At 46.5% G+C, this 26,094-nt stretch overlaps 1 protein-coding gene across 2 annotated transcripts in view; it reads right to left on the bottom strand.

Annotated features, from left to right (window-relative positions):
* Positions 1-1,117: 1,117 nt before the first annotated feature.
* Positions 1,118-26,094, bottom strand: part of LOC144818526 (serum albumin-like) — a 510,759-nt gene continuing 485,782 nt past the window's right edge. The window contains exon 15 of one of the 2 annotated variants that reach the window (XM_078676035.1): positions 1,118-1,432. The gene's annotated coding sequence lies outside the window, so the exon portion shown is untranslated. The remainder of the gene's footprint in view (positions 1,433-26,094) is intronic. The other variant, XM_078676036.1, reaches the window with a different exon arrangement.

Raw genomic sequence — 26,094 nt, 5'->3', positions numbered from 1 at the left:
TTACTGAGTGGTCCCATTAAATCTAGAGGTGAGAAATTAGTATGGATGACATTTTTGGAGAAAAAGATGTGGGAACTGGTGTTTAGCCACTGACTCCTGCATGTTTTCCCTGGGTTTCACAAGGCACTATCACCTGTGTTTATCAGCCACAATCTCCATGTGAAAAATAAAAATGTGTAACTCCGATGGGCCGATAACTCCTGTTACATACCCCAGTGGCATAGCAAAGCTTTGCAAAAGGTAAACTTGCTGGGACAAATGGTCCACTTGTACTTCCTTTATTTTCCTGAATCTGGAGGCTAAACATAATTTAAAGCTTGTTGCTGATTAATAACACATTAGATTAGCTGCATTTTCACAGTGCTGTCCTGTCCAGCCCATGAGGTGCAAGAAGGTTTATTACCCACTGTCAGATTCCTAATGATGGTATGCAAAAATGAAATGTTTCACCTTAGTTAGTGGACTGTTTTTTATCAAAGGAACGTAGGCCTGTGTGTACACACAATCTCCAAAAGAAATGTAGGGTCAAAGATTGATTAGATACCAATGAATGTTGCCACTCCTAGGTGGAATAATGCAAGTATGTTACCTTTGCTCAGGAGGAAAGGAACACATTGCGTGATTCAACTGTTAGAGCACAACACATAGGACCTTTTCACTAGTGTTTGCTTACCTGAATTAACCTATAGAGCCCACAAAATGACATTTGATATGGAAATCCAGTTCCTGGTGTAAGATTTTTCCCTAATGAATGGGACTTGCTCAAACAGAATTTTCCAGGTGTGGTGGGATTTCCGTGTAGGTAAATCTGCTCCCAGGATCCATGTTCTAGTCAATCATGGGTGCGCTGACCTGTGCAAGTTTGTGGGAATTGATCAGCTTTTTGCAGTTAGGTTCATTCCATGAAATGGTACTAATGGTACACATTCGAGTGGACATCTCAGACTTATGAATATGGACAGAGAATGTTCAAGCTACAGTAGCCAATATCTGACTCTTTCCCAGTAGGTGTTGGGAGTGGAGTCTCTAGTTTGTTAAGGTGTAGCACAAGAAAACGATAAACACATTTAAATGACCTATTGGCATTTTTTTACGTAACAGCTGTGGAGCCTGGGAGTTCACGCATTCCAGCAGTGCATGGGTTTATTTATCAATGTGGCAAGAAATTATAAGGTTTTATTAACAAATCTTTGGTAAGTAGGACATTGAGATTTCTTTTTTTAAGTGGTAAATTGCATATGCAAGACCAAGTAGATGAATTTCTACTTTATTACTTGAAGCAAAATAAATAAAAGCTGGGCTTCTCTCAAAAAGCGCTGTGTCTTCTTGGTGATGTTGCTTTTGTCTGCAGCACAAGCCAGGATGATTATTCAATACCACAAGAAAGTATGGGTTAAATGCGATGACCCACAATCACAGCTTCGTTTCCTCTCTGAAACGTAAAAACAGGAAACATTAAAATTTGAAATATGATTAATTTCATTTACAAGCTCTGAAATTAAATTGAACACATTGTTGTTGTTCTGGGCCTCTCTACATGCATGAGACTATATAAAGCTTCGCATTATAGAGGCAGAACCCCTGTCATTCAACTTGAATATCCAGTCTAATGTCCAGTCTAATATCCAGATAATGTCTAATCTTTAATTGCAACTGGACTGTCAGTCTAGCCATTTATATCTTTTCTAAATCTTGGGGCTCTTGCTTGGTCTCCAGGTCATATTCTTTCATGAGGCTCCATTTGTAATAAACCAACGAAGTAATTCGTGAGCCAATATTAAATGGAAGGATGTCACGCTTATGACAGTAGTTATTCAAAACATTACAATTCCCTTGGGATGAATAGGCAATAACAGTAACATATAATGAAGAAAATAGAATATTCATGCAATTTCGAATTGGAAAGGAATGTGACAAACCAGTTTCTTAGCCCGCTTGCAGCAAGATGAATAGAACTTAGATTTAGTCAGTCATTATTACCATCACACACGTCATTGTGTTTTGCATTGCTTGCTAATAATACATATAACGTCTAATTTAATTTAAACATGTAATTTACCATTCACATTAACATGAAATACACATTTTTGTGCATGCCTCTTCATATTTGTTTTGCTTTTTATGGGTATGAATAGTCAGTGTTTCTGACCACTGAGCACAGTGGCACTGGACCTAGGAGTGTGGGAGGTTCTGTAGCAGCTCCGTAAAACTCTAAATAGTTTAGATGGAGAATGAACAATAAAAGGGGTGTAAGAAATTGGGTTACTGGTTAAGGGAGTGAGACCCTACTCAAGCAGCAACCACAATCCTTGTCATGGAGAAGTCAGTAGCAAATCCCACATTAGCCTGTACTTAACTCTTTGGTAGCTCAGCACAAAGGCATTCAGGCTTAATTTAGAGGCAAAGTGTAAAATAAATATGCAGCATTTCAAAAATACCACACTAATTTTCGAAATATTAGAGTAAAATGTAAGAAATATTTTGAGATCTAAGTGGCCAATATCCAATCAGTAGAATGGCAGATATGCAATTTTAAATATATAAGCAACAATAGTGCAAAAAAGCACAAAGCTCCAACTGTGCTTAAATGGATGAGCTAGACCGAGGTAAAGTCACAATTCCAGGCCAACCGCGAAGGAGTCTGAGCCGGCAACATGGCCCAAGTTAGGCCCGCTGAACAACAGTATGTTAAATCCTGGTTGCGGAGCATTCCGAGATCCAGCGTCAAGGGTGCATTGGGCAGCCTGGTGATGCAAGGTCCCAGAAAAGAGATGAGTCATGCAGCGGTGGTTCTGGGAAGCTTTGACACTGTGATGCAAGGTCCTTGTCAAGGATGCCGTTGACAAGGGGCTTGTGATGCAAAGACTTGCATCAAAGATGCATTTCGGACCAGCGGTTCTGTGGAGGCTCTAGGCTGCAATGCAAAGTCCTGCGTCGAGGATATGTTGCACAGCCATTTTGATTCAGAGTTTGGTAGAGCAATGCACCATGCAGTGGCTTTGATACAGAGTTTCTGGGATGTGATGCATAGATTCTGCTAGCACCACAGTTGAGCTGGCAGAGCACCTTCCTGCCCATTTCTAAGGGTCCAGGACTGAAGGAGGGACCACTTAGGGGGTAGGACTCACAGCATAAAGAAATCTGGTGGCAGGCTCAAGATAGTTGGAGCCTTCTGTCACTGAGACTGTGGTCAGGAGGCCAGCCAACTAGCTCATAGAGTCCAAGGGTCCTCCTTCAAGCCCACTCTCTTTAACATCTACATGGCTTCCCTCGCAACTATCGTCAGAGAACACGGACTTAGCTTAATATCCTGCACCGATGACACCCAGCTCATCCTCTTCCTCACCAAGGAACGCAACATTACCAGGCACAACTTCCAGGTAGGAATGAAGGACGTTGCAACCTGGATGAGCAGTAGCTGCCTGAAGTTCAACTCGGAGAAAATGGAAGTCCTCATACTCGGATTAACCTCCTCCACATGGGACGACACCTGGTGGCCCCCTGCCCTAGGCAACCATTCCACTGCCATGGACCACACCAGCAACCTCGGCATCATACTTGACTCCTCCTTTACCATGAACTGACAGATCAACACTGTATCGTCCACATGCTTCAACACCCTCTGCATACTCTGCAAGACCACCAAATGGATCCAACCCCCCCTGAATCCAAGAAGACCATCGCCCACACTCATCACCAGCCAGCTGGACTACAAAAATGCCCTCTACATCAGAATCAACAAATCTCTACTCCACAAATTCCTGACCATCCAGAACGCTGCAGCCAGACTCACCCTCAGCATCCCATGACAAGACCACATCACCCAGCACCTACGAGACCGCAAACGGCTCCCCGTCAAAAAAAAGAGTGACCTTCAAGCTGCTCACACATGCCTACAGAGCCCTCCACAACAGCAGACCTCAATACCTCAAAGTAAGATTCTCTTCTACTCCACAGAGAAACCTCCGCTCCGCTGGCCTAGCCTTGGCCGAAATCCCCTGCATCCACAGAGCCAGAACAGGAGTCAGATCCTTCTCTACATCGCAGCAAAGACCTGGAACAAACTCCCCCTCTGCATCAGACAAAGCCCCACACTGCAAGCATTCAGGAAGAGCCTCAAGACCTTGATTTTCAGATTACCTTAGCTGCCCAAATTCCTCCCCCCAGCATCTGAGACCCTCACTGGTGAATAGTGCGCTCTATAAATCCCTGATTGATTGATTGATTGATTGACTCTGGTGGTACTGGGTTCAAGATACAGGTCCAGTCCTTCTCACTTAGACAGGAGGTCAGCAGGGCAGCAGAGTGGCAGTCTTTCTTGCAGCAAATCACCACAGCAGTCCTTCTTCTGGTTCTTCCACAGGTCCAGGTTCTGAAGAGCTCGGGGTCGGAGGTCCAATATTAACACCTGATGCACACTTTGAAGTGAAGACATTTTTAGAGGCCTCCACTCACCTGGGGTGTCATGCTTCCCCTTCCTCCACACGGTGACCGTGTGGACGCTTTCCATTGTGGTCGCTCCCCTCGCACTCTGCCTCCCTTCAGACGCTGAACCGCACTGATCCGAACATCTCGCTGCTGCCTGCCTGCCCTGAAAGAGCGCATTCAGCACCTGGTATCGTTCTGCTGACATCGTAACAATTAATTAATTTAATTAATAGCACACTCGGCGCCTGGTTTCATTTGCCTGCATTATCTCTGTTTATAATTGCTGCGCACTATTGGCATTACTGTGGGGGGAAGAGAAAATTGTGTGGAGAGTGTTTTTAAATAGTTTACCACTCCGGCTGTGTCCCAGTTTCGTTTCAGGGACCGGGCTGCCATTTTAGGCTTGTGTTTACCTGCGTGAGCCCGTGTCTCCTCCCAGCTCCCGCCTCCCAGCTGACCCTCCCACGCTCCGCCCCCTCCACTATCAATATAAGACAGATGTCTCAACGCGCAGCGTCCACGCGCTGCGGCCGCGCCGAAGGTGCGCCAAAGGTAAGCCCGTCTACGCCCGTCCGCGCCTGGACCGCGCCCAGAGCCAGACCCCCTGGTCCCCGCTTCACCCACCCCTCCCGCATTACATACGACGCCTCCACCCTCCTATCACTGAACCCCGGCCGACTCCCTAACTGCGCCCAAACAGCACCAGGACACACCCATGGACCCTTCACCTGCCACTCCTGCAAATTCTCCTGCATCAAGACCCACACCAAACCCACAAACACCAAACAGAGATCAAACACCACCCACCTTAAATGCATCCTTCTCAACACCCGCTCGGTTCACAAACACGCCATCGACCTTTGGAACCTACTCGACACCACTTCTCCGGACATCGCCTTCCTAACAGAAACCTGGATGAATGCCTCTTCAGCTCCAGACACCACCATAGCCATCCCGGACGGCTACAAGATCACCCGTAAGGACCGCATCAACCAAACAGGAGGAGGCATCGCCATCGTCCACAAGAACACCATCCGCGTCTCAACCAGCTCAGAAGACAACCTCGCTATCGCCGAACACCTTCACTTCCAGATCCACACTGACCCCAAGACCACACTCAGAGGCACCCTCCTCTACAGGCCACCAGGACCCCGTACAAAATTCAGCGATAACATTACTGACTTCATCACCCCACACGCCCTCCCCTCGGAAGAATACATTCTACTGGGAGACCTCAATTTCCATCTGGAAAAGAGCAACAACAGTAACACTACCACCCTTCTGGACAATCTCGCCAATCTCGGACTCAAACAACTTGTCAACCCCTCCACACACTACGCAGGACACACACTTGACCCTATCTTCACTTCCAGCAAGCATATCTCCTTCACTCACACCACACCCCTCCACTGGACGGACCACAGTTGCATCCACTTCATTTACAACAAGACCACGATCCACAACCACCCTCAACCAACTCTGCGAAGAAATTGGAACAAAATCACCATCGACCAGATCTCCACATCGCTTCTTCAAAAAAACCCCGCCTATTCAACGAACCCTAACCAAGCCGCCTTCAACCTCACACAATGGCTAACACAAACCGCCGACAAACTAGCACCCCTGAAAAAACATCAAATCAAACAAGGAAGCAAGAACGCCCCCTGGTTCAACGATGCCCTTAAGAAATCCAAGAAGCTCTGTCGTTCCCTTGAGAAAACCTGGAAAAAAGACCCAAACACTATCACCCAAGCCGCCTTCAAAAACGCCACCCGCAAACACCACCAACTAATCCGGACAGCCAAGAAATCAGCACTCAAAGACCGACTAGACAACAACGCCCACAACAGCAAGGAACTTTTCAACATAATCAAAGAATTCACCAACCCCACCGCCAGCTCTAACGACATCACCCCCTCTCAAGTCCTCTGCGACTCCCTCGCCTCATTCTTCCATGACAAAATCGCCGACATTCATAACAGCTTTAACAACCAACCCGTAAACCAGTCCACCCCACTCACCTCCGAACCTGTACCTCCTCCGAATAACCTTTTCGACTGGAACCCAATCACCACAGAAGACACCATTCGCCTGATGAACTCCATCCACTCAGGATCCCCTACAGACCCATGCCCCCATCACATCTTCAACAAAGCAGACTCCATTATCGCACCCCATCTCCGAGACGTCATCAACTGCTCCCTCAACTCCGCCACTTTCCCAGAAAGTTGGAAACACGCCGAACTCAGCGCACTTCTGAAGAAACCCACAGCTGACCCCACCGAACTCAAAAACTACCGCCCCATCTCGCTCCTCCCATTCCCTGCCAAAGTCATCGAGAAAACCGTCAACAGCCAGCTCGCCGCCTTCCTCGAAACCAACAAATCACTCGACTCCTCACAGGCTGGCTTCCGAGCCAAACACAGCACCAAGACCGCCCTCATCGCAGCAACAGACGACATTCGAACACTACTGGACAACGGAGACACAGTGGCCCTCATCCTCCTTGACCTCTCCGCAGCCTTCGACACAGTCTGCCATAGCACCCTGATACAACGCCTCAGAAACATCGGAATTCAAGGAAAAGCATTGGACTGGATCATCTCATTCCTCGCTGGAAGAACTCAGAGAGTCCGCCTCCCCCCTTTTAAGTCAGAGGCCACCGAAGTCATCTGCGACGTCCCGCAAGGATAATCACTCAGCCCCACCCTCTTCAACGTCTACATGAGCCCCCTCGCAACCATCGCACGTCAACACAACCTCAACATCATCTCCTACGCGGATGACACTCAGCTGATCCTATCACTCACAAAAGACCCAACCACCGCCAAAACCAACCTACATGAAGGGATGAAAGAAGTAGCCGAGTGGATGAAGCACAGCCGTCTGAAATTGAACTCGGACAAAATGGAAGTCCTCATCTTAGGTTCATCCCCTTCCGCCTGGGACGACTCTTGGTGGCCAACGGCCTTAGGAAAGCCCCCATACTGACGGACCACGCACGGAACCTGGGCATCATCCTGGACTCCTCACTCTCGATGACCAGACAAGTCAACGCCGTCTCGTCGTCATGCTTCAACATCCTGCGCATGCTCAAAAAAACATTCCGCTGGATCCCAACCGAAACAAGGAAAACGGTCACCCACGCACTGGTTACAAGCCGACTGGACTACGGAAACACCCTGTACGCTGGTACCACCGCAAAACTGCAGAAAAAACTCCAACGCATCCAAAATGCTTCAGTCAGACTCATACTAGACATCCCCCGCACAGACCACATTTCCGTCCACCTGAAAGACCTTCACTGGCTCCCCGTCAACAAGAGAATAACGTTCCGCATCCTCACCCACGCACACAAAGCCCTATACAAAATTGGACCTGATTGTCTCAACACGCGCCTTTCCTTTTACACCCCCAACCGCCAGCTGCGTTCGTCCAACCAAGCCCTCACCGCTGTTCCGCGCATCCACAAAGCCACCATGGGGGGAAGATCCTTCTCCTACCTAGCGGCCAAAACCTGGAATTCCCTCCCCATCCACCTCCGACTTACTCAAAACCACCTAGCCTTCAGAAAACAGCTTAAAACCTGGATATTCGATAAGTAACCCTCCCCCCCTTCCTCAAGCGCCTTGAGACCCTCTGGGTATGTAGTGCGCTATATACATTTTTTTTACTTTTTTTTTTTTACTTGACTCCTTGCCCTGGCTGTAGCTTGTCTGGAGACACAAAAGTCTAGTGACAAACCCTTTCTGAGATTTCTCAGGCAGAGATTTTGTAATGTGCAAGTGTAATAGGTGACTACTCCTCCTCTTCATCAAACCACAAACAGCCCTTTGTCTCACTGTCTGGGAGCAATACACAAAGACCAACTGCCAGCTACACCTCATCATGTGGCCCTGGGACCGGCTGCAGGCACCAAATAGTTAGGACAAGAAAATGCCAACTTTCTAAAAGTGGCACTTTCAGAATAGTTACAATAAATCCGGCTTTACAATTAAAAAGGGATTTTATTTACAATTCTTTAGACACCAAACTTGATATGTCTAGCTGCTCTCAATTGAAAGTCATCACTTAATAAATGTAATAAGTTCACCCAATGTGATCCTATGGGAGAGGTAGTGCTTGCAGGAGTGAAAAATAAATTTAGGAGTTTTACACTAATAGGACATGTAAAAGTTAAAGGTAACTGTCCAACATTTTAACAACATTACACTCTGGGCTGCTCGAGGCCTACCCTTGGGGTGATGTATATGTATGTAAAAGGAATGTTTGTGCCTGGCAAAAGGTTTATTTTGCCAGGTAACAGTGGCAGTTTAAAACTGCACACACAGGCAGCAATGGCAGGCTTGAGACATGTTTAAAGAGCACCTGGCACAATAAGTGCTGCAGGGCCACTAGTAGTATTTAATTGTCGGGCCCCGGGTACATACAGTACCACTTTGCTAGGGGCTTACAAGTAAATTAAATGTTCCACTTGGGTATAAATCAATCTACCATGTTTAGAATAAAGAGCATATGGATAAAGTTGATATCTTCTGAAACAAGGGATTTGCATTAGGTGCTCTCTTCTGTGACATTATGGTGTGTAGAGAGTGCACAGAGTAATGTGGATCAAAGGGACACCGGGACAAGGCAAGGAGAGACAGCCTGCCGCAATACTGCAGTATCATGGCTGAAAACTGAAGCCTGAGACCCGTGGCTGCAAAAGCCACAAGCTGCGAGCACCACAGTAGTTGGAGGATCTCGCTTGTGGTGGTAGCAGCAGTTGCGGGCAGTCCCGGAATACCCATGGGTACATGTGCCATGATCACTGCAACGTCCTCACCTCCTCCTCCTTCACTCTAGCTGTCGGTGCTGCGCTGTTCTCCCCCTACCCATTGACTCATCTGCAGAGCCCTCCGCTCACGTTGTGGGGGTGAGGTAAGTTGGGTGGGGTGTTGCTGCATTGTGTGGGGGGTCGGGAGAGACCAGTTGGGTGAGCACCAGGTGCCACACAGTTGTACGGTGAGGGGGTGGAAGAGGCTGGAGGTTGAGTTCTGCTGAGGCTGCACGGCTGGCAGCCTGGGTGTGGCTTATGGACAGATGTTTGGTGCTCAAAAACTTATTAAAAAAGCCTTCTTTTGCCTTGCAACAGTACTTGTACCTTTTTTTGTCCAAGAAGCGACAAAGAGCTAGTTATAAGCAGAGCAATTGTGAGACAAGATGGGGCCCAGCGTCTGAGGGTGCTCATGCTCCTGGTGAGAAGATCTAAGTGTCCGAAGGATCCCAGCCAGTGAAGGCAGCCCTGATAAAACCAGCCAAAATGTCAAATATTAAATATCAAAACAGTCAATAGAAAGTTGTGGACACAACCTAGAAAAATGTCAAAAGTAACAGAACAGGCAGCTGCAATCTTCAAGGCATCCATTTATCTTACATAAATCTACTGGGGCATCCTTGAATGTGCTCTGGGAGATAACATGGAAAAAATAGCTGCTGGCACACCTGAAGGTTTTGCTTCTAACCAGCGGATGCCATAGAAGAGACTAGAAGAAATAATAGAAATAAAATGGGTCTGATGTTACATCTGCCTCAAAGGAAATATCCGATTCCCCCACTTACAGAATCTTTTCCTTCCATGGCATTGAAGAATTACTGCAGGCACCAATACCCCTCATGAATAGACATGTATTTCCACCGACCCTGCTCATCCGCACCCTTTTGTGACTGCGTCAGTTGATTCTGACCCATCCATCAGCATATTAAATTCCTTCTCCTAGGCATGGGTGCAGTCATCAATGCCATCAATGACCACTGGGGTGCAGCGAAACACAATCCAACATTATTTTATGACTGCACCAACCAATGAGCAGTCACTAGTGAAGGCAATTGAGGAACGTGCAACATCTTACGATAAAAAATAAAGTTTGTCATATAAAGAGCTCTATTTTGTAACGTACCCCCATAAGACAATTAGAAACCGTGCAGAAAAGTAACTGCAGAAGAAGTGAATATACAAAGGCTTTGGTAGCACAGACCGGTCCCCCTTAAACTTTGACTGACTGTGTTCTGTGTAATCACCAGACCATAACTGTAGCTGCCTTCCATAAAGAATATAATACTGAGGAAACCAAAAGCCAGGAGCCAGTGCTCAGTATATGAGTAGTACATCCGTAAAGAATGGAACAACCGAGAATGGAAGGCAATATTCATCTACTCCCTTCCTTAACTTGTCCAAATTAGTTATCTCTGTTACTAGTGGGGAGTCTGACTTCTAGTTCGAGTTGGATGAAGAAGTTTGGGCCTGGTAGGTACATACTATGGTACACTTAGCTGTGGCAGATCCTGCCCAAACAGCACCATGAAATCAGCATCGATGGACTCAGACTTACCAAAGCATAGTGGTATTAATGCTATAGATTATGGGGCATATTACCAAGGGGGGCGATAGACAATTATCGCCGATTTAGCGGCCGTTTTCGGCCGCTAAGCGGCGATAATTCTATCACCCCATTAGCAAGCTGTCGCTAACTGATGTTAGCGACAGCTTATAGGCGATAGCGAGCGGTTTGGGGCCCGCTTTGCATGTCAGCGATGTTTATCGCTAATGACATACAAAGTGGGCGTACCCAACCCGTTAGCGACTGAAAGCAGTCGATAACGTCGCTATGGCCTATTAACAAGGCAGGCGTAGCGTTGGAAATATTCGCGCTAAGCGTGAATATCTCCCAAAAATAACACCTGCTCAGACCAGTTCTTAGCCATGTTATCCAATGGGAGGTAGATAACATGGCCAAGAACATTTTGTCACTAATGCGTGAATATCGCTGTATTCTCAGCGATATTCACGCTATCGCCGGAAAAATTATCGCTTTTGAGATAAACCTTTCTAATAGCAAGTTATCTCAGCGATAATTTCCGGCGATGCTTAGCGATAACAAATTTGTTGCTAAGCCTAGTTAGCGATAAATATCGCTAATCGTTGGTAATATGCCCCTCTATTCTCTTGGACCAGAAGCCAGAGCAACCACTTCTCGCCATTATTCACACTATGTGCAGAACATTGGATCTCATGGCAAATAACCTGGCAGTGCACAGTATAAAATTGGATGACCAGACAAAAGTCCTCTGTGAAATGTCATCTAGCATAGCAACTATTGACTCTCACATGCATTTAATGGAGTTTGCAGTGACACAATCACTCAAGAGTAATGCCTTCTCCGGTGAGATAAGGACTTGCTCATAGATGGTTACTAAGCTTGCAGAAGTCTTTAGTTCAGTTCTAAACAACTGCAAAAAGACAACAAGCAGATGAATATCCTCTGTAATTGCAACCAATTTGCGACCTCAGATTCCTTGTCCCTCCATTCAACGGGCTGAAAAAGGGAAGCCTCAAGTGAGACCCAGAGAACGTTGGTAGATCATGAAGACAGAATGGACAAAGGGCCAAATGATTGTCTTTAAGATCTGGTCATTCTTTAGAATTGCACAAATATAGGCAAATTCGTAAGCAATCTCATAAGCAACAATTGTACAAAATCTTTAAAAAACCACAGAAGCAAAATAGTAGAAAGACCAGTCTGCTAGTCACAAGAACTAGAAAGACAGAATAATCTGCTTGCAAGGTTGAGAAAGCACCAACATTGGATGAATATAAGGATCATTGTACAGTCTTCCAAGCCAGTGATACCATAGTATTGTGGGAACAGACATCGCCTGCTTAAAACCCATGAAGTCCCCTAAGTCCGATGGCTCTTCCCCACAAATTTTATAAAGTTTTCTGCCTGAATTTAGCTCCTTTGCTCACACATCTTTACAATTCTTTTGGTGACACGGCCTCCCTCACAGACTCCATGCTAGAAGCTGCTATCTCTGTTATCATGAAGCACAGTTAAGACCCAACAATCTGCAGGTCACATAGACCTAACTTTCTACTGAACATAGATGCAAAATTGTTAACAAGCATTTTGGCCCATCGCCTAAACCCCCTAATGCCTGGCCTGGTTGAGTCAGATCAAGCAGGCTTCATTCCTACCCACCAGTGTGGCGATAATGCCAAAAGCCTCTGCAACTTTTAGATAGGACCTAAGATCACAGAGAGAAGCCTTACTTCTCCCCATTGATGCCAAAAAGGCATTCAATTGTGTCCACTGGACCTAACTGTTCGAAACATTATGATGATTTGGCCTTGGTTACAAAGTTGGCAGATGGGGCCGCATCTACAGCCCCCCCTTGGGCTTCGGTGAGAGTCAATGGGGCGATATCCTTGCCCTTCTCTACCCAATGGGGTATTAAACAAGGGTGTCCCCTTTCCCTTCATCTTTTTGTCTTATACATGGAGCCCCTAGCTCAAAGGCTGAAGGACAATCCATCTGTTTCTGGGATTCCCTTTAGCGGAGACCAACACCTAATTAGCCTTTATGTTGATGATGTAATTTTGCCCATCACTGAACCAATGTCCTCGCTCCCTGCATTTTTGATGGAGCTCCAGGATTTTAGGGAGGTCTCAGGATTTAAAGTAAACATGCAGAAGTCCCAGATCTTGATTCCTTCGGTTACTCCACCAGTGGGCTGGGGATGCTCAGACGTGAGTCCCAGGCTCTCCACACCACTGGAGTCAAGCTATCCAGGCTGATGAAGGCTGATAGCCAGAAACCGGTCCTTGGATGCTTGATTCCGGTCTGGGAAAGACATGGTTTGGTAGTTCGGACTAGACTGTTCCCATGAGGCACGGGGTCAGAGCTGATTTGCATATAGCCAGTGTCTAACCCAGGGTGGTGTGGAGTGCAAAAAAACAATGGATTTAGGCCCAGATCCTTGTACTGGGGTGAATGTATGACATTGTTCTACATTCTGTCCATCAACTGTGTTTTTTGCAATTTCACCCCGAGTGGGCTGGGGATGCTCAGACGTGAGTCCCAGGCTCTCCACACCACTGGAGTCAAGCTATCCAGGCTGATGAAGGCTGATAGCCAGAAACCGGTCCTTGGATGCTTGATTCCGGTCTGGGAAAGACATGGCTTGGTAGTTCGGACTGGACTGTTCCCATGAGGCACAGGGTCAGAGCTGATTTGCATATAGCCAGTGTCTAACCCAGGGTGGTGTGGAGTGCAAAAAAACGATGGATTTAGGCCCAGATCCTTGTACTGGGGTGAATGTATGACATTGTTCTACATTCTGTCCATCAACTGTGTTTTTTGCAATTTCACACCGAGTGGGCTGGGGATGCTCAGACGTGAGTCCCAGGCTCTCCACACCACTGGAGTCAAGCTATCCAGGCTGATGAAGGCTGATAGCCAGAAACCGGTCCTTGGATGCTTGATTCCGGTCTGGGAAAGACATGGCTTGGTAGTTCGGACTGGACTGTTCCCATGAGGCACAGGGTCAGAGCTGATTTGCATATAGCCAGTGTCTAACCCAGGGTGGTGTGGAGTGCAAAAAAACGATGGATTTAGGCCCAGATCCTTGTACTGGGGTGAATGTATGACATTGTTCTACATTCTGTCCATCAACTGTGTTTTTTGCAACTCCACCCCACAAGGCTCATCTACACCCATTGTTCCCTTTTGAAGAGGCAGCTGAGTCCATAACATACCTCGGTATAAAACTGGCCCGGACTAAGACCGTAGCTATCAATTATGCCACCCTCACTTACTACTTATTTCAGGCCCTCCCGTTGACCCTGTCACACCATACTTTCCATTCCCTCCAATTGGAAATTAACAAATGTATCTGGCATAGTAGGAAACCTCACCCTCCTAAACATCTATTCTACTGCCTGACGCAAGATAGAGGGATGGCAGTACCCTTGCTACTACCAAGCCTTCCAACTCAGATTCTTGGTAGAATGGAAACGACCGCTTTCTGAAAAGCACTCTCCTTTATTGACCAAGCTGTAGCAGGCTCAAACATATGGAAGGAAGTCTGGCTTCCCCAAAAGCATAGAGCTTGGGGCCTCTACTCCTCACCGGTGAGTAAATCCACATTCAAAATATGGGACTCTATAGCAATTAGAGCAGACTTGACAACCTTTCCCTCCCCATGACTTCTATTTGAGCTAACCCAGACTTCCCCCAGGGGATGCAGCATGAAGGGTTTCGGCGTTGGCGGGATGGTGGATGTAAACACATAGGATACTTCTTTGATACCCAAGGGATCATCCCCTTTAAACAGTTCAAATGTGATTATTCCCTGGAAGAATTAAACCTCATACAGTATCTCCAGATATGACCTTGGGTGTTGCAACCCTAAATTAGGCTGCATATGGGAAGGCCTCTGACTCCCTTTGAGAAATGGATACCCTCTTAAGACTGAGGATAAACGCCTAATTACAGAATTTTATGCCCTACTGGGTAAAGAGGTATCACTGACTAAATCTAAAGGGCAGTTATGGTGGGAGGACGAGCTGAGTAGAACTCTCTCTTCCAAAGAGTGGGAAGATATCTACTACAGAACACAACACACAGCACATAATATGGCAAGCACAGGGACTGTATACAAAACAGAGTAAAATTGGTGTCTGACTCCAATGAGCCTCCAGGTATGGAACACTGGGCGTTCGAAGGAATGTTGGCGGCGGCGCAGGGACACTGAAACATTGCTCAACCTCTTATGGCACGCCCAAAATCAACTTGTTATTGGGGTCAAATTCTGAATGACTTTGACCTCGCCATCAATACTTAGCCCCGAGGTTCCCTGCCTACACCTCTCAGAATTCCTCTGAACTACCCGCTGTGCTCTATTAGAGGGAGGCAAATGGCGTTGGCCCTGGGGGCAGCCCATCAGGTGATCCTTTCCCTATGGGGTAGTGACAGGACTCCGAATTATACCTCTTGGCTGCACAAGCTGTGGTTTACCCTAGGTATGGAGAAATGTACCTTATCTATTGACCCAAAACATAACTCCTTCCCCGACTTTAGGGCACCTTTCATTCATATTCTCGCCTCTGAATTCCATGAACTGACATGCTCGGCCTACCTGAGGCTGCTATGCTTGAGCCCTGACACTGCCCCTACGGATAGATAGGCCTTAATCTGATGTTACGAACTAATATTTATACCTAGGAAAATGTTGTGTTGAGATGCCCACATCAGTGACCACCTAACTACTTCTACAGAAGGAGAAAGTAGGGAGGGGGTTGTTTGTTTGCTTATTTCTTGTTTAACTCTTAAATTGCCAACGCATCGCTTCCGGCCCCAGAGTTGTAGGTGGAAAGCTGTGATATGTAGGATTCAATTGCTTCTTTGAACGCTTCCGGCCATCTGGGTTGTAGACTACTAGCTGTGTATGTCACTGATACCGCTATAATAAACAGAATTGATCCTTAAAAGGTTGTGAGATTTCTCACCCGTCTTAAATCAATTTAAGTTTGGTGGCTGTAATCTCCTGTGTTACCTTGGCTCCCTACAGGTCATCAATAATTACTTTCTTTCACATCATCTCCGCGGCTGCTCGCGGCCTACTCAAGAAATCACAGATTGTTACTGCCTTCCCTCTTGGCAACCTCCTGATGTTGAAAGTTTGACCCTTTTCTATTGGCAGCTACCACAAAAGAGTATTTGTTGTGCTTTGTAAATGAAGACACTGGTAGCCAGGTTGTAAGTTCTTAAAGTCTTTTTTATTAATCCATGTCAAGTTGTATCAGTCAAGGATCAGCCATTTAACACCTCTTAACCCAGCTCCCATATCTCCTACGCCAGCCCCACCAGGAGCAGCCCGCCTTGCTGCTCAGCCCATCTCCAACTGTCACCACTCATCCACACAGGCACCCAGGCATTCCATTCATCACAGTCACACCAACATTCCGTCACCATCTCTCACACTGGCTGAGCAGCTAGGAGGACCTAGGCTGATTCACATAAGAATGTAAACCTTAGGATATAACAGTATTCTTTATTTATTGACAGCGACAGCTAGGAGTTAAAAACAAATCACAATAGATGGCCTTCTTTGAACTCTGAGGTCTCATAGACTACCAGGAGACTTACATTGCAGGATCTAGTAGGCAGGGTGGGAGAAGGAAGAGTGCCTGGAACGGCATATTTATCTTTGTTCACAGAATACTGGAAAATTGAGACCCTAGGCTTGAGGCGGGAAAAGAGAATCTGAGTCAAGATTATGTATTCAGTCAAAGGAGGGGGTCATACATAAAATGTGAGAATTTTTGATTACTTAATTTAGCCAGTCAATCCAGAGTCAATATTGTAAAATCCAGCTCCTCCTACTATAAATTAGTGTGCTGCTTGGAAATGAAAAGACATTAAGTAGACTGCGTCAGCCTCGTGAAGTACTTAGAAGTGGTACTGCTTCTCCCCTCTGATACTCTGACACTGAAAAGCTAATTCATGGGTCAGGTGAGGTGACCTTTTGCAGGAATAAAAAGACTGGGAGAGCCCAGGATCTCTTCAAAAGCAGAAAAACAATTGATTATTAATGCAATACATTAAAAACAATACCTGCCACCCAAACCATTCCTAAAGATTTGGCAGGCTCGACCAGTCTGAATTGTCACACTTGCAGCAGTGCATGGTTACAAGTTGTCTAAGTAAGTACAGTGACCATTTGTGGTGCAAACTGAGGGGGTCTCCTGACGATGGCCCGGCACTTATTTTTTTGGACAAATTAACCACTCAGATAATTCAAGGAACAGTCAGCACGACTAATTCAAACTGGTTTTCCCAGTGTTTAATATCCTATGAACGTTTGTAGGACGCAAGGAGTACCAGACAAGAATTTGTAATGAATCCATATAAACGAGTATGGCAGACTGATATTCAGAGACCCATTTGATATTCTGGACATTTATTCATTCGTCGGCATGTATTTGAAGCTGTGTTTTCAAAGGACTGCTGCATTCGTCAGTGTATAAACAATGACCAGCGCCACCCGCACATCAGGGCATGGCGCCCTTAGCTGCATCTCAGGCGGAAGCCGGTCTGTTCTTTCTTTCCACTAGGGGTCCTGGAAGTAAGGATAGTAGTGATGCCATCCAAGGGCACAAGTGGTCCCTCCGAGCAATGATAAAAGAGGCGGGAGAAACGGGGAAGCCCTCTCCAGCAGCTCCCGAGGTGGCAGCGGCAGGTTAGGAAGTCAACGTTCCAGTTCCTCCAAGTGGTGTGGAAGTGCTCGAAGTGCTTTCCAGTAGGCAGCGGTGCTCGAAGCGCTATCGGTGGAGAGGAACGCAGGTTAGTAGGCTGATTCATAGCATAGGGGGGTCGGGGGAGGGCCTCAGAGCGTAGCTGTCATCGGCGAATTTTTTTTTGACGGAGTATCCTTTGATATGTATTGTAAATGCATAGGGATTGTAATTAGGCCCGGACTCTAGGGTAATATTTCATTGTGCAGGATGGGTTTAAGAAAATAGCTATTGATTGTTCAGCATAACCTTGGGCATCGATCGGGGTGTAATGCATTGGGTACCTGTGTAGATGGCCGCATGGGAATTTTATCATTTTTGGATTTGGTTCGAGCTAACCCAGGGCATTAGGGCGGTAAGTATCCCTGGTGCCCTGTGTATCTGCGGCATGCGCACGTTCGCATGCTTTCCCGGCTTTGCATGGATTGATGTTTTTCATACTCAGCATTGCATGGATTGAGGTTCATCCTGGGTTGGGGTTAATTTAACCCAGGGCACTCGTTTTGTAAGTAGACTGGATGTTGGGGTGTGCTTGTGTTTGCATGTTTATAATTTGCTTAGGGGGGATTGAGGTACAGGCGGATTAAATATTCAGGGGCGCTAGGGTTGTAAGTAGTCCCTGGTGCCCCAGGGTATTTTTCTCAAGCGCTGGCAGTGTTGTCACGATGGGGCATGCTGTTTAAGAATCTGAAGTAGGCAAATGGTCTAAGCGGTCATCCACTGGACAAGAGGCGGGCTGCCGGGTGCACAGGATGGAAAGGCAGGGGAGCCTAAGTACGAGGTACGGCCACCGAGCTATTCATTGGTGGGGCCAGAGAGGTTGTAGCCTACCAGTCAGAGCTACGGACCTCAGCACTTTGCAGTGGCAAGGGATTTTGTTGATGGAGGGTTAGTTGTGTTTCTAAAAGTAATTTTCTTTTCATTTCACCTAGTGCAATGCCTCCAAAGCGCGCCCGAGTCACCAAGGATGCCCCAGCCACCCCAGAAGACTTTTGGTTGCTCAGTGAACTATGGAAGGTCGCAAAGACACACGTCATAGAAGGTCCCGGTGCAGTATAATGAAACCCTGCAGGAACCTGTCAAGCAGTGCACAAAAGTGCAAGCGGTCGCTGCAGGTGAGACGGAGGTAGGGGAATAGCCCCTGGCTCCTCTAAGCTCCCATTTTGCTAGTGGCAGTCAGAACGGCCCGGCAAACAGAGGTTCACCCAAGGTGGGGGACTATTCTCAAAGCATCACAACTCCAGCAGCACACGCAACCACACCCACTCCTGGAGTCATGTCAACGCAGGTTGGTGTGGCCGCGGGAGCACCGTCCATTGGGCAGGCTCCCACACAGCTAATAGCGCAGTGGGGTAGCACAGGTGTGGGTACAGTCAGGCAGGGTGGCACAATTTTCCCTTGTCGTCGCCTCCACATCACAAGCCCATCTTAGTAATCCAGCTACTACTGATCCAGTGCTGAAGACAATAGCGTTCCCAGCAGCAATGCCAACAGTGCAGGCCCCTCCCTCTGTCAGCCCAATGCTCTTTGGTTCCGCGGGACCCACATAGGCCCTGTCAGAAGCTATTAAGTGGCACTTGCCAGCGAAAACTAGGGAGAAGATTTTCAAAGGAGAGTACATTGATGTTTTTGATCTCATTAACGCTGGCGTGGTCCAGGGAAAAAGCAGAGGAGGCAAGGAGGATGAGTTTAAGCAAAAGAAAGTAAGGTTGGACTGGTCCATTAAGAAATGGGTTAAAGGATTTTCTATTTACGCAGCTATTTTGGTAGAGAGGTTCCCGGCAGTGGCCGCACAACTGTTCAGCTACATGTCAATGATCCATGCAGCAGGTTCAGAATTTCATGGCTCTGCTTCGCTTCGGTATGACAACAAATTTAGACAGATGAAGGCGGTAAGACCCGAGATGGCATGGGAATAGCGGGAAATTAACATATGGCATGCAGAATTTTACATGGCACCGCCAGCTCCCAGAGCCTCTCATTCCTTTCAATCCGACAAAGGGGCAGAGGACGAGAAGCAGGCTTGTTGGCAGTATAACAAGAAGAATGCATAACATAACAGGCGTATTTGTAAAGCGCACGTTCACTCCAGCAACGGGGAATCTTGGCGCTGAAATAACAGATGTATATTGTTACCCAACTCAATGGTACTCATTTTATCGACCTCAAATGGATGAAAGACTGAGTGGACCTGCCGAACCATGAGGTCGAACAGAAGCCCCTGCAGTGGATGCATTAGTCCACTGAGCCACCAGACCCAGATGCAGTAGAGGGTCCACCTGCAAATTCAAACACCTGTGTTCCTTCTGTGAAACCTAGGGTCACCCCGAGAGCATGTGCTTCAAGAAGTTGGGAAAGCCAAAGGATCAGCACCCTCCCAGAGGTCGCAATCTCCATTCAGCATAAGAAAGTACCTACCCACATTCGTTTACATGTTTTGGCCCACCTTCTTAGTAGAGACGATTCTTGGCAACAGGCTCACCTGTTGTATTATGGTTTCAAATATGGCTTTCATATTCCATCTAGCGCCCCGCATTCCACAGTACCCCCGCGTAACCAGCTGTCCATTCTATGCAACCCAGAGGTCGTTAGGGACAAAATCATGAAAGAAGTAAGTATAGGGAGAGTGGCAGGCCTGTTTCACAAAGCCCCACGACAAGACCTGGTGTGTTTTCCCTTTGGGGCTGGTTCCTAAGAAAGAAGCAGGGAAGTTCTGCCTCATTCACAACCTTTCATTTTCACTGAGGTATTCAGTCAACGACAGATTGGATCCAGAGCTTTGCCCTGTGCGTTACACTACATTTGACACAGCAATTCAAAAGCTACATAGATTGGGCAAGGGCGCCTTGATGGCCAAATCCGACATAGAAGCCGCCTTTCACCTCTTGCCAGTACACACAGATGGCACTTGATTGTTAGGTTTTACATTTGAAAGGAGTTTCTTTGTGGATCTGTATATGTCAATGGGTTGTTTGATTGCCTGTTCTGTCTTTGAGTTATTTAGCTGTTACTTGGAATGGGTGGAGAAAGATCTGGTGTCATCTCAAGATGTGGTACATTATTTGGATGACATTCTATTCTTGGGTTCACCAGGCTCACCGGCGTGTGGGACTGCCCTGCTGAGTTTCCAACAGTTGGCTAAGTCCTTGGGGGTCCCCCTGGCAGCTGATAAGACAGAGGGTCCCACGACTTGCATGACTTTTCTTGGCATTGACATAGATGCCATAACTGGGGTATGAGGCTTCCTCAGCAGAAAGTGTTGGCGTTCAGGGCTTCCATCAACGAATGTTTAACTACCCGTATGGTTACCCTGCATCAGTTACAGGTACTGGTAGGGCAATTAAATTTCGCTATCAGGGTGATACCCAGGGGCCTCAGTTCTCCAGGAACATTGCCAGGTCAATGTCGGGGCTTTAGGCAAAACATCACCACACCAGACTTTCATCTGAAGTAAAGGATGATCTGCGTACCTGGAGAGGGTTCTTGACTGGGTTCAATGGCTCTCTGCTGTGGCAGCAACCAGTGCAATCCAACGTGGAAGTGGCTCTCTATACAGATACAGCAGGCAGCATAGGGTTCGGCGTGGTATTGGGCAAAAGGTGGTGCATGAAACACTTTCCGGTAGAGTGGGTGTCTGCAGGGTTAATACGCAACATGACATTCCTAGAGTTGTTCCCTATCATTGTGGCGCTACACTTTTGGGTTTTGGTCTGACAGTATATCGGAGTGATGACAATTAATAACCAGAGGGTCAAATGCCCTTTTGTGCTATTCTTACTTAAGGAGCTCATCCGTTGCTGCCTGCAGCATAATGTGTATTATATTGCCAAGCATGTGACGGGAGTAGACAATGCAATAGCTGATGCCCTGTCTTGTTCTAAGGTGACAGACTTCAGAGCATGATGGCCACAAGCAGATAGCCAGATGGCAGTTCTCCTAGAGGAATTGTGGAAGTTTGGTGCCCCATTGCTCCTGATATGATAGCTGTAGCCTTGGCTCTAAAGACTAAAAGTATGTAAGAGAATGCATGGCAGGCATATATGGCTTCTTTCAGTTTTCCTGGGGGGGATACCGCAGGGGTTAATGCTATTTTTGGTTAAACAAAAAGAGAATGGGAAATCATTATCCCAGGTTAGGAGACAGTTGTCTGCATTTGACTTCTTTGTGGGGCTGGAAGGTGTTGCTGATCCTACCAAGGATCCCAGGGTCCAACGGGCTTTAAAAGTTTGGGTACGCTTGTTCCAGGGGGCTAAGGATGCTAGGAGACCCATTGATGCTGATAGATTGTCACTTTTTGGGGGATACTGCCCCAGGTTTGCACATCCCACTATGAGACACACCTGTTAAGCGTAGCATATTCACTGGCCTTCTTTGGGGCATTCAGAGTGTCGGAGCTAATACCTTCATCAAAGGCGGATAGAGAGGGGGAGTCAACCTAGTTGATGACATAGTATCAAAGGACATGTTGAAGGTCAGGGTAAGGAGATTAAAGACAGACCCATTGGGGAGGGGAGCATGGGGGCCCTTCCGTGCTGACCCCCGGGGCTATGTATTGTCCTATGACAGTGATGCAAGCATTCATTCATATGCGTCCGAGATGTGGGGATTCTAGGCTGTTATTACATGCAGATGGCTTCCCGTTGACCAGATTCCAGTTCACACGTTTATGTAAGCGTGCTTTGACCTTGCTGGGTGAAATGACCTTGCATTCCATGTCCCATTCTTTCCGCATTGGGGCTGCCAACAATGGCGGCCTCAATAGGGTTGTAATTCCATGCGATAAAAAGGGTAGGCAGATGGAAGTCATCTTGTTTTGAGTGCTATGTGAGACCTCATTTAGCTTAAAAAATTGGGGTGACCGGAAGTTCAGCATTACTACTATCGCACACACCAGCGTTATTAATTCCCCCCCTTTTTTGTTTCTTTCTGTTTTTTTAATTTTTCTACATACGACGGGCAGCCATGGACACAGGTATGCTGTTGTGGCCATTCCTTTGTGCTCAGATAAGGAGAGTATTTTCACAGCACAGATTTAGGGAGGTCACAGCTGTCAATGGGTGTTGAACAACACTGGATAGGGATTGGGGGGCAGAGGTTAAGCGAGCTGTTCAACCACCTGTGGAGGGCCTTGGAAATAGACAGCATTCCTACCCCGGATGTCCTTGTTATTCATTCAGGGGGTAATGATATGATCCCTTCAGGCCGGAGGGGAGTTAAGGAAGCATTGTTCTCTATGCTCTCACAGGTAAGGAACTTCTTGCCGGACAGTGTTATATTTTAGTTAAAGGTAATTACATGTAGGATTTGGTCCAAAGGCGCACCTACGCAAGCAGTGAACAGATCAGTAAAGAAATTGAATCAGGCGGTTGCAAAATTATTGGCTGGGTCCCCCCTGCACAGGATCAAGCACAATCTGATCTAGGTATCCAATACAGAGTTATATCTACCGGATGGCGTGCATTTGTCTAACAAAGGTCATCCAAACCATTTTAGGGGCCATTGCAATGGGTCAAGCTATAGCTGGGGGATGGTGAGAGCGCCCGTGAGCGCTTCACCCTATGGAGGTGTCCTGGGCAAGAAAAATGGTGTGGACTCTTTTTGGCATGGACTGTCTGGCCCTGGAACAGGGCGAGCATTCAACTGGGGCTCCGGGCAGGCAAGAGGGGAGACTGACCTGCTGGTTGTCCTGGACTCTCCTGCCATACCCAAGATGCCTGTATGTGTGTTAAGAAACGTTATGGGGTACCCGGTGTTCAGGAACCCCAGTGACGCCAAGGCGTTAAGCGGTGCACTGGTGGTAGTGTCTCTGGGATGGAGGACTGGAAAGTTACTACTGATACAACAGTGCAAGTTGGGGCCTACTGGCACAGCGAGCACAGGGGTATTCAATACCGAAGTGCATTTCTTGATATCCTGATGGCTAAGGCCATGTCTAGAATGCAAATACTATCTTTTGCTTAAAGTTATTCTTTGGAAAAGCCTACCTTTTCTGGCTTTCATTAGTTAAGTAGCGTACAATGTGTGTTTTTTGGTTTACCGGAATAAATGATCAAGACTTTAGTCAATGAACAATAAAGAGAACTTTAAGGTGTACTAAAGGACTAATCCGGGATGACCAACATGCTGCCTTGTGTCTTTCTGTGGAACAGGATGGTGGGGAGGGTAAGGACGTTAATTCATTGGGGCGATTCGCATGTTGTATGCACACTATGCACAGTTACCTGCTGGGGGCCAGTTGGTGTTTTCTTGGGAAAAATAACCGATTGGTGTGATGATTTTCACACAAAAATTACCAGGATTTTAAAAAAAAGTAATATGTCTTGATTATATTTACTTCATGTATTGGGTCAGCTTTATCATTAAATTGTTTCTTTAACTCATCTGGTATAGGCATTTAAATGTATTTCTTCAATGTAATGTTATTTGAGGTATTGCTGTCAATGCACCACATGCAATTCCTGTGAGAAATGCCATTTTGCTTGTGCCAAGCGACCAGGAGAAACTTAATATGTTCTTGCCAAAAGTTATTTTGATTTTTATGTGCTAGTTTATTTGACAGGACAGGAGCTTAACCACAGCTCAGGTTACCACTGAGGCCCCACCCTCATTTTAACAAGGTGGCTTCAAAAAATAATACATTAATATAAGTTCCATGTGTATGGATGTTGAAGAGGGCAGCACATACTGCCACTGCAGGATTAGTGCCTCTCTTTCATTTAAATTGTCAGAGTTTCCCATTTTGCATCTGATTGAAACAGGCGTACATCCCTCCTTCAGTTTCTTTATTTTGATTTTAACATGTTTATTTGTTTAAGTGGTCTGCAGCTGCTGTTGGCTCATCCTCTATGTTCCCCTGTTCATATTCTGAAGCAGACGAATTGGCAAAAAGACTATATTAGTCCTATTTTAACAAGCCAAGACACTTCAAAAGCTTGCTTCAGATATATTGCTTTTGCACAGCACGCCTCATGGATAACATCTCAGGTTTCAATTAGTGACACATTTTTATTTTCATTGCACTTTGCAACCTCACAACATCCCCAACTGACCCTCCAATATAAAGTCAGAGCAATAAAATATGAAAGGACAACACTTTTCCCTCTATTTCTACAGCGTAACATTGTTAGGCTCATCTAAGTAAAACATAGGCGGATATAGTGTTGTGAGACTATATGTGCTAGGACCCTGGCGGTTCTGGACGGACTCCATAAGGAATTACATAACTTCCTGGGAGGTTTTAAGGTGTGGATAATAATGGTTATGAGGTATTGAGAGTGCAGTGTGTGATTGTATGCTGAGGAACAAGGACGTACAATCCGGAGCTCCGTGTGTGGCGTATTTACTTTGCATGCTCCCAGGTTGGGGAGGACTCCACACCTGGCGATGAGGCTGCGGGCTGGGATCTGTGCCAGAAGAAATGAGACTGCTCTCCCTGAGAGTTTTCAACACTACAACATACTGCTTGTGCATGCCACATCTGCCCAAATCATTGAGAAGTAGTTTGAAGTTGGTGTGTGTGGAATTTAAGCCCCACTCCAGTCCATTTACAGCCCTTGAAGAAGCTGAAGGACCTGCTGAGGAGCACATTCGAAAACCCACCTGTAAGGCCAAAAGAGATATTGCACCACACCATAACACAGAGTCATCATCGATACAAAACGAAACCCTAAAGTCAGTCAAAAGCAGGTATGAAAGTGCAAGCTGACATACTAGCAAGAGCGAGGGAAGTGCCACATGACCTCGGATTGTGTCTGATGACCAGGCCTGGTTGAGCCCCTGATGCATGCACAGCGGCAAGCAGTATCCGGTGCACTGAAAGGACTACAGAATAGTGATATTTTACAAAGGATGCAGAAAGGAGTGCGGAGTACGGTGCAATTGCATAACTGAAACTACCACCGCCATTTGACACAGTGAGGTAGCAGAGTATAGGCGCCAGGTGGACTGGATAGATCGATACATTCGACGAGTTCATAGATGCCCTTGAAGAAGCAGACAATGGGAAAACAAGTAGTACTTAAAGAACCTTGCTGGTGATGGAGTGAAAGAAGTGATAAATAAAATATAACAAGCTAAGTAAATATTTTATTGTATGTGGTTAATTAAAACCTTTACAAAAATTTGCAAAGAGAATTTTACATAAAACCATTAAAATAAAGAAAATAAATAAATAAAAACAATTTGACATTTGCTGAAATCAAAGACTTTTGTTATCCTCAATCCTTTAGTTTGGTACCATTATTCGCCATTTTTTCAGTTTTCATTAGTTGGAGGCTCGCCTTCTGAAGGAATCTGGTGGCCCTACAGGCTGTCTGCAGCTGCTGGCTGTTCAATGCCAGCATAACTGCCGGCCGACATGTTTTGACTTGGAATGAGCGAAATATGTGCAAGAGATAGTAACGTCTCAGGTTTGTGAGGGATGGGCAAATGCACAGGAGATGAATCAAAGTTTCTTCTGCATGACCGCAGAGTCTGCAGAGTGATGTTGGCCACGTTTGCCTCCATGCAGGGGTCTGGTCTTTTGAGATGTAAGTTCCCAGCCGTACTCGTAG

The sequence above is a fragment of the Lissotriton helveticus genome, chromosome 2_1, assembly GCF_964261635.1.
Source record: "Lissotriton helveticus chromosome 2_1, aLisHel1.1, whole genome shotgun sequence".
Lineage (NCBI taxonomy): Eukaryota > Metazoa > Chordata > Amphibia > Caudata > Salamandridae > Lissotriton > Lissotriton helveticus.
Note: the sequence above shows the minus strand (reverse complement) of the source record. Positions and strands in the feature narration are given on the sequence as shown.